This window comes from Hyla sarda, chromosome 10 (assembly GCF_029499605.1).
Source record: "Hyla sarda isolate aHylSar1 chromosome 10, aHylSar1.hap1, whole genome shotgun sequence".
Classification (NCBI taxonomy): domain Eukaryota; kingdom Metazoa; phylum Chordata; class Amphibia; order Anura; family Hylidae; genus Hyla; species Hyla sarda.
Genome location: NC_079198.1, coordinates 96770100 through 96789870, shown reverse-complemented (window position 1 = coordinate 96789870; position 19771 = coordinate 96770100). Strand labels below are relative to the sequence as shown.

Here is a 19771-nt window from a genome sequence, read left to right as displayed (position 1 = left end):
ACAGAGCCCCACTTGTCCTCACTGCACAGAGCCCTGCTTGTCCTCAGTGTTCAGAGCCCTGTTTGTCTTCAGTGTACAGAGCCCTGCTTGTCCTCACTGCACAGAGTCCTGCTTGTCCTCAGTGCACAGAGCCCTGCTTGTCATCAGTATACAGAGCCCTGCTTGTCCTCAGTGCACAAAGCCCCGCTGGTCCTCACTGCACAGAGCCCTGCTTGTCCTCAGTGTAAAGAGCCCTGCTTGTCCTCAGTGCACAGAGCCCTGCTTGTCTTCAGTGCACAGAGCCCTGCTTGTCCTCAGTGTACAAAGCCTTGCTTGTCCTCAGTGTACAGAGCCCTGCTTGTCCTCAGTGTACAATGAAATCCAAAAGAAAATAACTTCCCCTGTAGTATACAGCAGCTGATAAGTACTGGAAGGATTAAATACTGGAAGGATTAAGATTTTTTAATACAAGTAATTTACAAATCTACATACATATTGTGGATGTGCGACCATATCTGTTTTCTCAACTTGAATTCACATTGTGTATTCTATCCCACCCCCCTTTTTTTTACTTGGTCTGCACTCCACCCCTCCCCCTCATGCCAGCCCTATATAAATTAGCAGGAAACTACACAGGGCCCCTTCCTTTCTGGCAGCCTCCCAGTCTGACTGGGAGCACATATTAAGTGAGCTTTTACATCTTGTTCACACTGGTGTGGTGCTGTGCGGTGCCTGTTGCTGCCATGGCACCGTGTCTATGGGGGGGGGGGGGGGGGGGGGCGCGGCCCTAGGACTGGTCTGAGTGGCATTGAGGCTGCTCTGTTAGTGGGTTGTTTCCCCTGTGGGCACTGGTGTTGCGGCGTGGTGGTCGCCGCCCAGTGCTACACCATTTTATTCTACGGACGTTAGGGACCCAATCTAAATAGGTGGCATTGAAGTGGCGAGTCGGCTTGTACTTTTTGATCAAAATGTATACTAACAACCTGTTAGTTTTTGAATTTATGCTGAGAAGCAAGTAGATCAAAATACATATTGTGGATGTGCGACCATGTCTGTTTTCTCTACTTGAATTCTAATTTACAAATCTGTTTAACTTCCTGGCACCAGTTGATTTAAAATTTTTTTTTTCCACTGGAGTACCCCTTTAAGTGCAAACTTAACAAGGCCTCAACATTACAATATGTGAAAAAAGTGAAAGGGTCTGAAAATGTTCTAAATGCATTGTAGAGATATGCCACATATGCAACTTATTATTAATTACATTTATCAAAGATAATCTAATTAGAGATACCTATAAATGGCAAGAATTATATTGGTAAACACTTACCATCAATATAACATTGCGGAGAACTGTATACAGTATATACCTGGGCTTCAGTTGTATCTGCTATCTCAATTTATCTGGACCAAATGAAAGTAACTTTGGATTTACTTTGGACTACTTATGGATTGTTTTTAAATGCATATATAAAGGCACATAATATAGTATATAGAAGTCTGAGCATATATATTTTTATACTTTTTTTTAATTTTTATATTTGCATTTTTTACATTTGTTTAATAATTCCCTAATTTTAATGCTTTATCTTTGTCTTGCTCAGAGTAGACATGGGAATTTAGGACATATGAACTTTACCTCTTATGAATTTATGGTTATTAAACTTATATTGTAGCTTAAAGGGGTACTCCGGTGGAAAACTTTTTTTTTTAATCAACTGCTGCCAGAAAGTTAAACAGATTTGTAAATGACTTCCATTAAAAAAATATTAATCCTTCCAGTACTTATTAGCTTCTGAATACTACAGAGCAAATTATTTTCTTTTTGGAATACAGAGCTCTCTGCTGACATCATGACCACAGTGCTCTCTGCTGACATCTCTGTCCATTTTAAGAACTATCCAGAGTAGGAGAAAATTTCCATAGCAAACATATGCTGCTCTGGACAGTTCCTAAAATGCAGCAGAAAGCACTGTGCTTGTGATGTCAGCAGAGAGCACTGTGTTCCAAAAAGAAAAGGATTTCCTCTGTAGTATTCAGCAGCTAATAAGTACTGGAAGGATTAAGATTTTTTAATAGAAGTAATTTACAAATCTGTTTAACATTCTGGCACCAGTTGATTTAAAAGAAAAAAGTTTTCCACCAGAGTACCCCTTTAAAGGGGTACTCTGGTGCTTACACATCTTATCCCCTATCCAAAGGATGGGGATAAGATGCCTGATCGCGGGAGTCCCGCAGCTGGGGACGCCCGTGATCATGCACGTGGCACCCCGTTTGTAATCAGTCCCCGGAGCGTGTTTGCTCCGCGTCTGATTACGGTCGAGCGCAGGGCCGGCGGCGTGTGACAACCCGCCCCGTGTGACGTCACGCACCGCCCCTCAATGCAAGCCTACGGGAGGGGGCATGATAGGTAGGCTTGCCTTGAGGGGCGGAGCGTGATGTCACACAAGGGCGGGGGAATGACGTCACACGCCGCCGGCCCTGCGGTCGACCGTAATCAGATCCGGAGCGAACATGCTCCGGGGACTGATTACAAACGGGCTGCCGTGTGCATGATCACGGGGGTCACCAGCTGCGGGACTCCCGCGATCAGGCATCTTATCCCCTATCCTTTGGATAGGGGATAAGATGTGTAAGCACCGGAATACCCCTTTAAATATTGAGTAGATACATACAACTCAATGTATTGCCTTGGCTGTCGCTGTAACTTAGGCCTTAGGGCAGTGTTTCCCAACCAGGGTGCCTCCAGCTGTTACAAAACTACAACTTCCAGCATGCCCGGATAGCCAAAGGCTGTCCGGGCATGCTGGGAGTTGTAGATTTGTAACAGCTGGAGGTACCCTGGTTAGTATAACAGCCTTAGAGAGCAATTCCTCCAACAGTACTATAGCAAAGTATTGTTTTTAATGCAAAATTCTATTATTTTAATTGATGTACTGCTAGGTGGAGCTTTGTATTTCTTCCATGTGGTTTATATAATGTCCATGCTCACAGATAATTCACTTATTTGATCCTTTTATTTAAGGTTTTATTCACTCCCGTCAATTCAATCGACAGGACAGTCTCCTGAGCTCCCAGTGCAGTATGTGGTCATGTGCTGCCACCTGCTGGCAAAATTAGAAAATGCACAATTGTGACTTTTCCGTAAATTTTCCAGATAAAAATAGAAAGCTTTTACAGATGAGTTTACAATAAAGGGCCCAAGGCCAGCTTTATACACCACCAGAGTTTTTCTCTAATGTTTTTTTAAATGACTATTGTCCAGCCCGAGACCCAATGTAATGTAATTCTATGGCGCAGGGTCTCGAACTGGAGACAGCTGCTGTGGAGACAGAGCAGGAAACTTTGTCTCCTAATGTATAGTATTATATATGGCAGCGAGCAGGGAGAACAGTGCCCCTTTAAGGCTTTTAGGCGCCAAATTTAAAAATCGTGCACAGTAATTTTTCATAAAATTGGAAAAACTATTGACGGCACATTTCAAGTTTGCTCTCAACTATGAGCATAATCTTTTAAAGTACTGGTTTTGGGTCCCCCTCAGGCTCTTGGGCTTGGGGGCAGTCACAGGCTCTGCACTGCTTATAGTTACAGTCCTGAAATTTTTATTCATATATTACATTCTTCACAGCAGAAAACTGTTCCATTTTTAGGGGCACACGGTGTAAAGGGTTTTTAATGGGTTGTATAGGATTATAATAACAGTGCCACACCTATTTACAGGTTGTGAGTCGTGTTGCAGCTCAGCTTTATTCACTTCAGTGGAGCTGAGCTGCAGTACCAGACATGGACAGGTGTAGTGCTGTTTCTATATAAAAGCAGCCATTTCTTATAACCCTAGACTTGCCCTTTAAATTTTGAACTTCACTTGACCATAGAGGTACAGGTGTAACCTGAATCCATTGAAGGTGGCATCACTGGTCCTGAAGTCCTGGGCACCAGGGCCTTGCACCTCTGATTCCCCCTTTGTTGCACACATTGGTGGAGAGGTATTTGCACAGCACGGTGACAGCTGGTGTCAGACGCCTGGTCAGGTTCTACCACGTTCTATCTTGTGTAGTGTTTGCCACGATTAATAATAATCTAATGTGGAGACACCTTTCCTAACAATACAGAAGACACGTCCTGATCAGTGAAGTAAAACACGTCAGTGATCAGAGGAGATGTCATTATCTTCACGCCTTACACAAGTCCGTCACATCAGTAACACTTATCCTCTCACGCCCCAAGCAGATTTATGGAGCATTGTTTCTCTTGTGTATGTTCAAGTGACGTACAGTTTGTTTCACCTGCTATTGTGATCGACACATTGAGGTGTCAAGTCGTCTGAACATAAAATTATTAAAAAAAAATTAAAAAACGACTGCACATCCCTAAAATTGTTAATCTTTTTTAAGGTTGACATGTAAATGGACATGGGCACACTCATTGTGTTAAAAGGGTACTCAAAGAATAGGGGATGACATGTCTGATCGCGGGGGTCCGGTCTCTGGGACCACCTGCGATATGCAGGCCGGCGCTGCGGCGTCCATGAACACGGAAGCCTGGGGTCACACCCCATCCAGGGCCGGTGTTATGGTGGGGCAACCTGGGCAGTTGCACAGGGCCCCCATCTAAAAGAGGGGCCCCTGAACATATTTACATCCATACTCACAATACTGTATTTTGACGCAATTTGAGCATAATCGCGGTAAAATCGATGCATTTTTACCACGATTTTGCACAAAATACAGTCAGGGCCAGATTTGTCATTTTTCAGGCACTGGCAGGGCCGATTACAACCTTGACTGGCAGCAGATATGGGACCCATGGCCGCACTTACATCCCTATGCTCTACGGCCACAGGCTGGTTTAGACCTGCAGGAGTGCGTTGATAACATCACAGGTCTGAGCGTGTTCCCCCTGTCTCATAGACTGCAGGTCTAAACCAGCCTGTGCAGTCTGTGGGGAGACACGAAGAAGAGAGGAGTGCTGAGGAGAGCCTGCAGAGCAAGAGGGAGATGACAACTCTTCCTCTGCTCTTTACAAGTTAGGCTGGGTTCACATCACGTTTTGTCCCATACGGCAGGGGGAAGCTGAAAACGTGCGCTCCCGTATGCGGTCCCGTATGTAATTCATTTCAATGAGCTGACCGGAGTGAAACGCTGACTCCGGTCGGCTCATTTTTGCCCTGTATGCGGTTTTCCCACCGCACCTAAAATCGTGGTCGACTACGATTTTAGGTCAGGTGGAAAACCGCATACAGGGCAAAAATGAGCCGACCGGAGTCAGCGTTTCACTCCGGCCAGCTCATTGAAATTAATTACATACGGGACCACATACGGGAGCGCACGTTTTCAGCTTCCCCCTGTCGTATGCGGTCCCGTATGGGACAAAACGCGATGTAAACCCAGCCATACCCAGTGCTACCATCCCAGTACATATGTAAGTACTCACTGTTAAGACAGCAGGAGGGTCCCTACCTTCCTCCATGCTTTCTGATTGCCGAATGACTGCTCAGCGCCTGAGATCTAGGCATGAGTAGTCAAGCGGCAGAATCATTGATCAATGGTTTCCTATGAGAAACCATTGATCAATGTAAAAGATCAGTGTGTGCAGTGTTATAGCCCCTATGGGAGCTATAACATTGCAAAAAAAAAATCCTTCCCTAATGAAAGTTTGAATCACCCCCTTTTCCCAATAAAAAAAAAAAAACTGAGTAAATAAAAGTAAACATATGTGGTATTGCCGCGTGCGGAAATGTCCGATTTATAAAATGTATCGTTAATTAAACCGCACGGTCAATGGTGTACGTGCCAAAAAATTCCAAAGTCCAAAATAGCGTATTTTTTGTCACTTTTTATATCATGAAAAAATAATAAAAAGTGATCAAAAAGTCCTGTCATTTCATCATATATACCTCAACTATGAGACATAGAGGGGAATTCATCAAGCTGGTTAGATTGTTTATTTTATTTTATTTTTTTAATCTAAAATTGTCACAAGTTTTAGTCACTTCCCCTGAGACTTTTGTGCAACTTTTGCTATAGATCATATCTGAAAGTGAACTACCATCTGCAGTGCTTTAGACTAGTTTTATGCAGTCGGAACTTATTCATTATGTGAAACTTTTCTCCGAAAGTCTCATAAAAGTCCCACAAAAGTCGCAGAACCGTGATTTACACACAAGCTCACACCATGTCACTTCAGCCCCGGAAAGAAGTCTAAACGGGTAGCATGGGAGTAGGAGCCGGTTAATTCATCAAGTGGCATGTGACCTTTGGTGAATTTGGAGCAGGACGGTATATTCTTAGGCAACTTTTCACATCTATAATACCACATATACTAATAAAATATTGATGAATGCCCCTCAAAATTCCTGAGATTATACACACAGCGTTGGTGCCCTTAAATGCCTACTGACCCACAGAATAAAGTCAATAGGTAGCAAAATAAGCACGTGTGAACGGACCGCTTCTCCAACAATGCAGCATTCTCTAAGCTCATAAATCATTGCTTTCACCCAGGTAGATCCCCTCTTGCATTTATCACAAAAAAAAAGATGGGTAAATGTATAAGTGAGCTCTAATTGGCTGTGTTGTGATTCCACCATATCACTGCTGTTTTCTTTATGACTATTTCCTGGTGGAGTTCCCTCCCTCCAACTACAGGTCCCATGATCCCTTGTTTGTAAGTGTGATGTCACTTTTCTCCCTCCCACACATCAGTCATCCCACCAAGATTAAGCTGTCCTGACACGGGGGGGGGGGGGGGGGGGATCAGAGAGTGGGTCAGATTGAGAAGGTACAGGTAATAAATGTGTAAAATCCTCTCTAATAAAAGTTGGAATCGCCCCTTTTTCCCATTCTATAGATAAATGAATGTAAAGAAAAATAAACATATGTGTTATCACCATGTGTGTAAATGTCCAGACTATTAACATATAAGGGGAGATTTATCAAAACCTGTCTAAAGGAAAAGTTGCTGAGTTGCCCATAGCAACCAATCAGATCGCTTCTTTCATTTTCACAGGCCTATTCAGCAATGAAAGAAGCGATATGATTAGTTGCTATGGACAACTCAGCAACTTTTCCTCTGGACAGGTTTTGATAAATCTCCCCCATAATGTTAATAAAATCATATGGTCAATGGCGTAAAGTAAAAAAAAATATATACCAGAGTCAAGAATTGTGTATTTTTTAGTCACTTTGCATACCAGAAAAAAAAATCTATTTTTTTTTATTTAGGCGTGATTTAGAAAAAAAATTCCCGTCACATATGTATTGTATCTCCTAAATCACTTCCTGTGATGTCACGCATATATAAAAATTACGCAAATTAGTGGCAACACTAGTTATTGCAAGTGAATGCGTTGAAATGAATGGCACCCTCTGCGCTACGATACAGTATATGTCGGCATCCTGTTTTTGGCGGGATGCTGACCGATGCTTCTGACGGACTTCCAAAACACACCTAGTTGTAGTTTTGGATTAGCTGAAGGCATCCTGGTTGGAAAACACTATCCCAGGAAGAATGGCAGCAGGAAGTTCCAGATAACTATTAATATTGGGATAAACCCTTTAAGGTTGTATCATTTAATATTTCCGTGTTCTACACCAGCAGCAGTCACCGGTCACCGCCACCTAGAGTGTAATGGAACCATCAAAATTACTGTGTTTTCTAATGTGAACATATTCAGAGCCCCTTAGGGAATCCTCCACATACAGTGCCACTGAGAGAGTCCTCCATATACAGTGCCACTATGAGAGTCCTCCATATACAGTGTCACTAAGGGAGTCATCCATATGCAGAGTCACTATGAGAGTCCTCCATATACAGTGTAAGTAAGGGAGTCCACTATATAGAGTGTCATTAAGAGTGTCACCCATATATAGTGCCACTAAGAGAATCCTCCATAAACAGTGCCACTAAGAGAGTCCTCCATATACAGTTCCACTAAGAGAGTCCTCCATATACAGTGTCACTAAGGGAGTCAACTATATACAGTGCAACTAAGAGAGTCCTCCATATACGGTGCCACTAAGAGAATCCTCCATATACAGTGTCACTAAGAGAGTCCTCCATATACAGTGCCACTAAGAGAGTCCTCCATATACAGTGCAAGCAAGAAATCACCTTATATACAGTGCCACCAACCAATATGTTGGTTATATCACTATTTTTGCACCATGACAGAGACCATATTTATCAAACCAGAGTAGTCAACAAACTGTGCCTCTGGTATAATACTGCCACCCACTGTGCCCCAGGTATAATACTGCCACACACTGCGCCCCTGGTATAATACTGCCACACACTGTGCCCCAGGTATAATACTGCCACACACTGTGCCTCTGGTATAATACTGCCACACACTGTTCCCCAGGTATAATACTGCCACACACTGTGCCCCTGGTATAATACTGCACACACTGTTCCCCAGGTATAATACTGCCACACACTGTTCCCCAGGTATAATACTGCCACACACTGTGCCCCTGGTATAATACTGCCACACACTGCGCCCCAGGTATAATACTGCTACACACTGCGCCCCTGGTATAATACTGCCACACACTGTGCCCCAGGTATAATACTGCCAATCGCTGTGCCCCAGGTATAATACTGCCACACACTGCGCCTCTGGTATAACACTGCCACACACTGTGCCCCAGGTATAATACTGCCACACACTGTGCCCCAGGTATAATACTGCCACACACTGTGCCCCTGGTATAATACTGCCACACACTGTGCCCCAGGTATAACACTGCCACACACTGTGCCCCTGGTATAATACTGCCACACACTGTGACTCTGGTATAACACTACCACACACTGTGCCCCTGGTATAATACTGCCAATCGCTGTGCCCCAGATATAATACTGCCACACACTGTGCCTCTGGTATAACACTGCCACACACTGTGCCCCAGGTGTAATACTGCCACACACTGTGCCCCAGGTATAATACTGCCACACACTGTGCCCCAGGTATAACACTGCCACACACTGCGCCCCAGGTATAACACTGCCACACACTGTGACTCTGGTATAACACTACCACACACTGTGCCCCTGGTATAATACTGCCAATCGTTGTGCCCCAGATATAATACTGCCACACACTGTGCCTCTGGTATAACACTGCCACACACTGTGCCCCAGGTATAATACTGCCACACACTGTGCCCCTGGTATAATACTGCCACACACTGTGCCCCAGGTATAATACTGCCACACACTGTGCTCCAGGTATAACACTGCCACACACTGTACCCCTGGTATAATGCTGCCACACACTGTGCCTCTGGAATAACACTACCACACACTGTGCCCCTGGTATAATACTGCCACACACTGTGCCTCTGGTATAATACTGCCACACATTGTACCCCAGGTATAATATTGTCATACACTGTGCCCCTGGTATAATACTGCCACACGCTGTGCCCCAGGTATAGTACTGCCACACACTGTGCTCCTGGTATAATTCTGCCACACACTGTGCCCCTGGTATAATACTGCCATACACCATGCCTTTGGTATAATACTGCCACACACTGTGCCACTAAATATATTTCTGCCACACACTGTTCCCACGGTTTAATACTGCACACACTGTTCCCCAGGTATAATACTGCCACACACTGTGCCCCTGGTATAATACTGCACACACTGTTCCCCAGGTATAATACTGCCACACACTGTTCCCCAGGTATAATACTGCCACACACTGTGCCCCTGGTATAATACTGCCCCACACTGCGCCCCAGGTATAATACTGCTACACACTGTGCCCCAGGTATAATACTGCCAAGCGCTGTGCCCCAGGTATAATACTGCCACACACTGTGCCTCTGTTACAACACTGCCACACACTGTGCCCCAGGTATAATACTGCCACACACTGTGCCCCTGGTATAATATTGCCACACACTGTGCCCCAGGTATAACACTGCCACACACTGTGCCCCTGGTATAATACTGCCACACACTGTGACTCTGGTATAACACTGCCACACACTGTGCCCCAGGTATAATACTGCCACACACTGTGCCCCAGGTATAATACTGCCACACACTGTGCACCTGGTATAATACTGCCACACACTGTGCCCATGGTATAACACTGCCACACTGTGGCCCTGGTATAATACTGCCACACACTGTGACTCTGATATAACACTACCACACACTGTGCCCCTGGTATAATACTGCCAATCGCTGTGCCCCAGATATATTACTGCCACACACTGTCCCTCTGGTAGAACACTGCCACACACTGTGCCCCAGGTGTAATACTGCCACACACTGTGCCCCAGGTATAATACTGAAACACACTGTGCCCCAGGTATAACACTGCCACACACTGCGCCCCAGGTATAACACTGCCACACACTGTGACTCTGGTATAACACTACCACACACTGTGCCCCTGGTATAATACTGCCAATCGCTGTGCCCCAGATATAATACTGCCACACACTGTGCCTCTGGTATAACAATGCCACACACTGTGCCCCAGGTATAATACTGCCACACACTGTGCCCCTGGTATAATACTGCCACACACTGTGCCCCAGGTATAATACTGTCACACACTGTGCCCCAGGTATAACACTGCCACACACTGCGCCTCTGGTATAACACTGCCACACACTGTGCCCCAGGTATAATACTGCCACACACTGTGCCCCAGGTATAATACTGCACACACTGTTCCCCAGGTATAATACTGCCACACACTGTTCCCCAGGTATAATACTGCCACACACTGTGCCCCTGGTATAATACTGCCACACACTGCGCCCCAGGTATAATACTGCTACACACTGCGCCCCTGGTATAATACTGCCACACACTGTGCCCCAGGTATAATACTGCCAATCGCTGTGCCCCAGGTATAATACTGCCACACACTGCGCCTCTGGTATAACACTGCCACACACTGTGCCCCAGGTATAATACTGCCACACACTGTGCCCCAGGTATAATACTGCCACACACTGTGCCCCTGGTATAATACTGCCACACACTGTGCCCCAGGTATAACACTGCCACACACTGTGCCCCTGGTATAATACTGCCACACACTGTGACTCTGGTATAACACTACCACACACTGTGCCCCTGGTATAATACTGCCAATCGCTGTGCCCCAGATATAATACTGCCACACACTGTGCCTCTGGTATAACACTGCCACACACTGTGCCCCAGGTGTAATACTGCCACACACTGTGCCCCAGGTATAATACTGCCACACACTGTGCCCCAGGTATAACACTGCCACACACTGCGCCCCAGGTATAACACTGCCACACACTGTGACTCTGGTATAACACTACCACACACTGTGCCCCTGGTATAATACTGCCAATCGCTGTGCCCCAGATATAATACTGCCACACACTGTGCCTCTGGTATAACACTGCCACACACTGTGCCCCAGGTATAATACTGCCACACACTGTGCCCCTGGTATAATACTGCCACACACTGTGCCCCAGGTATAATACTGCCACACACTGTGCTCCAGGTATAACACTGCCACACACTGTACCCCTGGTATAATGCTGCCACACACTGTGCCTCTGGAATAACACTACCACACACTGTGCCCCTGGTATAATACTGCCACACACTGTGCCTCTGGTATAATACTGCCACACATTGTACCCCAGGTATAATATTGTCATACACTGTGCCCCTGGTATAATACTGCCACACGCTGTGCCCCAGGTATAGTACTGCCACACACTGTGCTCCTGGTATAATTCTGCCACACACTGTGCCCCTGGTATAATACTGCCATACACCATGCCTTTGGTATAATACTGCCACACACTGTGCCACTAAATATATTTCTGCCACACACTGTTCCCACGGTTTAATACTGCACACACTGTTCCCCAGGTATAATACTGCCACACACTGTGCCCCTGGTATAATACTGCACACACTGTTCCCCAGGTATAATACTGCCACACACTGTTCCCCAGGTATAATACTGCCACACACTGTGCCCCTGGTATAATACTGCCCCACACTGCGCCCCAGGTATAATACTGCTACACACTGTGCCCCAGGTATAATACTGCCAAGCGCTGTGCCCCAGGTATAATACTGCCACACACTGTGCCTCTGTTACAACACTGCCACACACTGTGCCCCAGGTATAATACTGCCACACACTGTGCCCCTGGTATAATATTGCCACACACTGTGCCCCAGGTATAACACTGCCACACACTGTGCCCCTGGTATAATACTGCCACACACTGTGACTCTGGTATAACACTGCCACACACTGTGCCCCAGGTATAATACTGCCACACACTGTGCCCCAGGTATAATACTGCCACACACTGTGCACCTGGTATAATACTGCCACACACTGTGCCCATGGTATAACACTGCCACACTGTGGCCCTGGTATAATACTGCCACACACTGTGACTCTGATATAACACTACCACACACTGTGCCCCTGGTATAATACTGCCAATCGCTGTGCCCCAGATATATTACTGCCACACACTGTCCCTCTGGTAGAACACTGCCACACACTGTGCCCCAGGTGTAATACTGCCACACACTGTGCCCCAGGTATAATACTGAAACACACTGTGCCCCAGGTATAACACTGCCACACACTGCGCCCCAGGTATAACACTGCCACACACTGTGACTCTGGTATAACACTACCACACACTGTGCCCCTGGTATAATACTGCCAATCGCTGTGCCCCAGATATAATACTGCCACACACTGTGCCTCTGGTATAACAATGCCACACACTGTGCCCCAGGTATAATACTGCCACACACTGTGCCCCTGGTATAATACTGCCACACACTGTGCCCCAGGTATAATACTGTCACACACTGTGCCCCAGGTATAACACTGCCACACACTGCGCCTCTGGTATAACACTGCCACACACTGTGCCCCAGGTATAATACTGCCACACACTGTGCCCCAGGTATAATACTGCACACACTGTTCCCCAGGTATAATACTGCCACACACTGTTCCCCAGGTATAATACTGCCACACACTGTGCCCCTGGTATAATACTGCCACACACTGCGCCCCAGGTATAATACTGCTACACACTGCGCCCCTGGTATAATACTGCCACACACTGTGCCCCAGGTATAATACTGCCAATCGCTGTGCCCCAGGTATAATACTGCCACACACTGCGCCTCTGGTATAACACTGCCACACACTGTGCCCCAGGTATAATACTGCCACACACTGTGCCCCAGGTATAATACTGCCACACACTGTGCCCCTGGTATAATACTGCCACACACTGTGCCCCAGGTATAACACTGCCACACACTGTGCCCCTGGTATAATACTGCCACACACTGTGACTCTGGTATAACACTACCACACACTGTGCCCCTGGTATAATACTGCCAATCGCTGTGCCCCAGATATAATACTGCCACACACTGTGCCTCTGGTATAACACTGCCACACACTGTGCCCCAGGTGTAATACTGCCACACACTGTGCCCCAGGTATAATACTGCCACACACTGTGCCCCAGGTATAACACTGCCACACACTGCGCCCCAGGTATAACACTGCCACACACTGTGACTCTGGTATAACACTACCACACACTGTGCCCCTGGTATAATACTGCCAATCGCTGTGCCCCAGATATAATACTGCCACACACTGTGCCTCTGGTATAACACTGCCACACACTGTGCCCCAGGTATAATACTGCCACACACTGTGCCCCTGGTATAATACTGCCACACACTGTGCCCCAGGTATAATACTGCCACACACTGTGCTCCAGGTATAACACTGCCACACACTGTACCCCTGGTATAATGCTGCCACACACTGTGCCTCTGGAATAACACTACCACACACTGTGCCCCTGGTATAATACTGCCACACACTGTGCCTCTGGTATAATACTGCCACACATTGTACCCCAGGTATAATATTGTCATACACTGTGCCCCTGGTATAATACTGCCACACGCTGTGCCCCAGGTATAGTACTGCCACACACTGTGCTCCTGGTATAATTCTGCCACACACTGTGCCCCTGGTATAATACTGCCATACACCATGCCTTTGGTATAATACTGCCACACACTGTGCCACTAAATATATTTCTGCCACACACTGTTCCCACGGTTTAATACTGCACACACTGTTCCCCAGGTATAATACTGCCACACACTGTGCCCCTGGTATAATACTGCACACACTGTTCCCCAGGTATAATACTGCCACACACTGTTCCCCAGGTATAATACTGCCACACACTGTGCCCCTGGTATAATACTGCCCCACACTGCGCCCCAGGTATAATACTGCCAAGCGCTGTGCCCCAGGTATAATACTGCCACACACTGTGACTCTGTTACAACACTGCCACACACTGTGCCCCAGGTATAATACTGCCACACACTGTGCCCCTGGTATAATATTGCCACACACTGTGCCCCAGGTATAACACTGCCACACACTGTGCCCCTGGTATAATACTGCCACACACTGTGACTCTGGTATAACACTGCCACACACTGTGCCCCAGGTATAATACTGCCACACACTGTGCCCCAGGTATAATACTGCCACACACTGTGCACCTGGTATAATACTGCCACACACTGTGCCCATGGTATAACACTGCCACACTGTGGCCCTGGTATAATACTGCCACACACTGTGACTCTGATATAACACTACCACACACTGTGCCCCTGGTATAATACTGCCAATCGCTGTGCCCCAGATATATTACTGCCACACACTGTCCCTCTGGTAAAACACTGCCACACACTGTGCCCCAGGTGTAATACTGCCACACACTGTGCCCCAGGTATAATACTGCCACACACTGTGCCCCAGGTATAACACTGCCACACACTGCGCCCCAGGTATAACACTGCCACACACTGTGACTCTGGTATAACACTACCACACACTGTGCCCCTGGTATAATACTGCCAATCGCTGTGCCCCAGATATAATACTGCCACACACTGTGCCTCTGGTATAACAATGCCACACACTGTGTCCCAGGTATAATACTGCCACACACTGTGCCCCTGGTATAATACTGCCACACACTGTGCCCCAGGTATAATACTGTCACACACTGTGCCCCAGGTATAACACTGCCACACACTGCGCCCCTGGTATAATACTGCCACACACTGTGCCTCTGGTATAACACTAACACACACTGTGCCCCTGGTATAATACTGCCACACACTGTGCCTCTGGTATAATACTGCCACACATTGTACCCCAGGTATAATATTGTCATACACTGTGCCCCTGGTATAATACTGCCACACACTGTGCCCCAGGTATAGTACTGCCACACACTGTGCTCCTGGTATAATTCTGCCACACACTGTGCCCCTGGTATAATACTGCCATACACCGTGCCTTTGGTATAATACTGCCACACACTGTGCCCCTAAATATATTTCTGCCACACACTGTTCCCACGGTTTAATACTGCACACACTGTTCCCCAGGTATAATACTGCCACACACTGTGCCCCTGGTATAATACTGCACACACTGTTCCCCAGGTATAATACTGCCACACACTGTTCCCCAGGTATAATACTGCCACACACTGTGCCCCTGGTATAATACTGCCCCACACTGCGCCCCAGATATAATACTGCTACACACTGCGCCCCTGGTATAATACTGCCACACACTGTGCCCCAGGTATAATACTGCCAATCGCTGTGCCCCAGGTATAATACTGCCACACACTGTGCCTCTGGTACAACACTGCCACACACTGTGCCCCAGGTATAATACTGCCACACACTGTGCCCCAGGTATAATACTGCCACACACTGTGCCCCTGGTATAATACTGCCACACACTGTGCCCCAGGTATAACACTGCCACACACTGTGCCCCTGGTATAATACTGCCACACACTGTGACTCTGGTATAACACTACCACACACTTTGCCCCTGGTATAATACTGCCAATCGCTGTGCCCCAGATATAATACTGCCACACACTGTGCCTCTGGTATAACACTGCCACACACTGTGCCCCAGGTATAATACTGCCACACACTGTGCCCCAGGTATAATACTGCCACACACTGTGCCCCAGGTATAATACTGCCACACACTGTTCCCCAGGTATAATACTGCCACACACTGTGCCCCTGGTATAATACTGCCCCACACTGCGCAACAGGTAAAATACTGCTACACACTGCGCCCCTGGTATAATACTGCCACACACTGTGCCCCAGGTAGAATACTGCCAATCGCTGTGCCCCAGGTATAATACTGCCACACACTGTGCCTCTGGTATAACACTGCCACACACTGTGCCCCAGGTATAATACTGCCACACACTGTGCCCCAGGTATAATACTGCCACACACTGTGCCCCTGGTATAATACTGCCACACACTGTGCCCGAGGTATAACACTGCCACACACTGTGCCCCTGGTATAATACTGCCACACACTGTGACTCTGGTATAACACTACCACACACTTTGCCCCTGGTATAATACTGCCAATCACTGTGCCCCAGATATAATACTGCCACACACTGTGCCTCTGGTATAACACTGCCACACACTGTGCCCCAGGTATAATACTGCCACACACTGTGCCCCAGGTATAATACTGCCACACACTGTGCCCCAGGTATAATACTGCCACACACTGTGCCCCAGGTATAACACTGCCACTCACTGCGCCCCTGGTATAATACTGCCACACACTGTGCCTCTGGTATAACACTACCACACACTGTGCCCCTGGTATAATACTGCCACACACTGTGCCTCTGGTATAATACTGCCACACATTGTACCCCAGGTATAATATTGTCATACACTGTGCCCCTGGTATAATACTGCCACACGCTGTGCCCCAGGTATAGTACTGCCACACACTGTGTTCCTGGTATAATTCTGCCACACACTGTGCCCCTGGTATAATACTGCCACACACCGTGCCTTTGGTATAATACTTCCACACACTGTGCCCCTAAATATATTTCTGCCACACACTGTTCCCACGGTTTAATACTGCTCCACACAGTGCCTCCAAAATAATATTGCCAAACAATGTGCCCTGTAGCGAATAATTGTACCTCTGTGTCCCTTAAAACAATGAATGACGTGTCTGTGCCCCCACAATGAATGCTGCCACTATGCCCCCATGCCAATTTTGCCCTACTTTGAACTGTACCACTATGCCCCATGTACTGTGCCACTATGCCCCCATGTAATAAGCCACTATGCCCCCATGTACTGTGCCACAATGTCCCCATGGACTGTGCCACAATGTCCCCATTAACTGTGCCACAATGTCCCCATTAACTGTGCCATTATGCCCCCATGAGATCAGCTATTTTGCCCCCATGAACTGTACCACTATGCCCCCAAGAACTGTGCCACAATGTCCCATTAACTGTGCCATTATGCCCCCATGAGATGGGCCATTGTGCAACCATGAACTGTACCACTATGCCCTCATGAAGTGTGCCTCTATGCCCCTGTGTACTGTGTCACTATGCCCCCATATGCTGTGCCATTATGTCCCTATGTACTGAACCACTATGCCCTCATAAACTGTGCCACTATGTTCCCATAAACTGTGCCACTATGCCCCCATAAGCTGTGCCACTGCCCCCCCATGAACTGTGCCATTATGTCCCTATGTACTGAACCACAATGCCCCCATAAACTGTGCCACTATGTCCTCATAAGCCGTCCCATGTTGCCCCCAGTATGTCTCCATGTACTGTGCCACTATACCCCACATACTGTGCCACTATGCCCCTATGTTTTGTGCCAGTATACCCCCCATGTACTGTGCCACTGTGTCCCTATGTATTGTGCCACTGTGGTGAGCCACGGTGAATGGCGGAACCACGGGGTGTAGCGGTGTAGGTGGATATGGCAGATGCTATGTTATTAACCCCAATGTTCGTGACGCCAGAGTGGTCTTTGGGTATCGGGAACCACACAAACGATATCTCAGCTATAGCAATGGCTAGGCAGTGAAATGAGAGCCCACAACCAGGTTATGGTTTAACAGAGGCTTTGCTGAGGTCAGACAGTTGTTATAGTCTCTACAGCTCAGCGAGAATCCCAGAGAGGTGCCCTGAACACAGAAGGACCTCACAGTTTGCTGGGATCGGTTGTACCTGTAATAAACTTTAGATAATTGACTTTAGGCTTGACTGGACTGTAGGTAGTGACAGCAGACATAGACTTGACTTACTGGAAGTGACTGTAGATTTGAGGCCTTCCAGGTAGCTGGACACTAGCACTGAGACATCTGGTCTCCACTGTTCCTCAGCAAGAGTGATGGTAGAAGAGCCCAAAGCGGCAGATTGCAGCACATCCCTTCCTTATAAAGGGGGACTGTACTAGAAGCCCATAGGTCAAGCTGCAGGTCATGTGTTAATCTGGTGCTCTCTGGGTAACATGTGATAACATCATGTGAGCGTAACATGTAACATCTCACAGGTCCTTTAGACAATTACATTAGTCGTCCAAAGGTCCTTTATACTTTCTATACCTTAGTATACTGACTATACATATAGTACAATAAATAACATTGAAGTAACAGCAGGGGAGACACTGCGGAAGAGCCCCCAGGTCACTGAGTGACTCAACCTGACAGGGCCTAAGTGTAGTGCAGGACCTTATCCTGTACTGGGACATTACACCACTATGCCCACAGGAACTGTGCCATTATGCGCCCATGAACTGTGCCATTATGCCCCTATGTACTACACCACTATGCCCCTTAAACTGTGCCACTTTGTTCCCATTAACTGTGTCACTATGCCCCCATGTACTGTGACACTATGCCCCAATGTATTGTGCCACTATGCCTCCATGTACTGAGCCATTATGCCCACATGAACTGTGGCATTATGCTCCCATGTACTGTGCCACTATCCCCCCTTAAACTATGTCACTATGCCACCATAAGCTGTGCCATTGCACCCCGATGAACTGTACCAATATTTTAAAATGTACTGTGCCACCATACCCCTATGAACTGTACCACTATGGCCCCAATAAATATGCAACTATGCCTCTATGACCTGCACCACAATTCCCCCATGTACTGTGCCCCTATGCCCCCTATGAACTGTTCAGTTAAATCATCACGCTGACTGCATCAGAGAAGAAGCGCCAGGCAGAGAACAAAGAGGGGGAATTTATCAAGAAATTTAGACAGGTTTTTTTGTCTAAATTTGTCGCAGGTTCCGTGTGGCTTTTCCTGCAACATTTCATTTAGAACGTTTAATTTTTATTACCACGAACTGATCTGATTTAGATAACTTTGTGCAGTGGTCACTAATTTATCATGTGCACGGACCATATTTAGAAGAAATCACAGGGCAATTCAACCCTGCCCAACCATGCGGCAATTGTATTAGGGTCCATGTGACTTTTAATAGAATTGACGCACGGCAGCCACTGCTATGCGACATTAAAGCTGAGCAGTTCAGTGGGCAATCAACAACGTCCATACACCATTTGATAAATTTGGCGCATAAACGCCACTTTGCCTGCAACTTTTTTAAATCTACAGTGAACAAAGACCAAGTACACTTTTAATAAATGCCCCGTAGAGTTTCTTAGACACCAGTACAAATGAATGAGGGGAGAGCTGGCTAGTGGTTCGGATGTCTGGCAGTCATGGTCTGGATCTGGACCACGGTCAGCCCGTTGGGTACTGCTGCTATACATCATATCTGGTGCTGTGTGTGCAGCAGATTTACAGGAATAGTTGTAATAG

General features: G+C 46.9%; 1 protein-coding gene across 2 annotated transcripts in view; it reads right to left on the bottom strand.

Moving 5' to 3' along the window:
* Window positions 1-19771, bottom strand: part of PERM1 (PPARGC1 and ESRR induced regulator, muscle 1) — a 46696-nt gene that overhangs the window by 21867 nt on the left and 5058 nt on the right. The window lies entirely within an intron of this gene.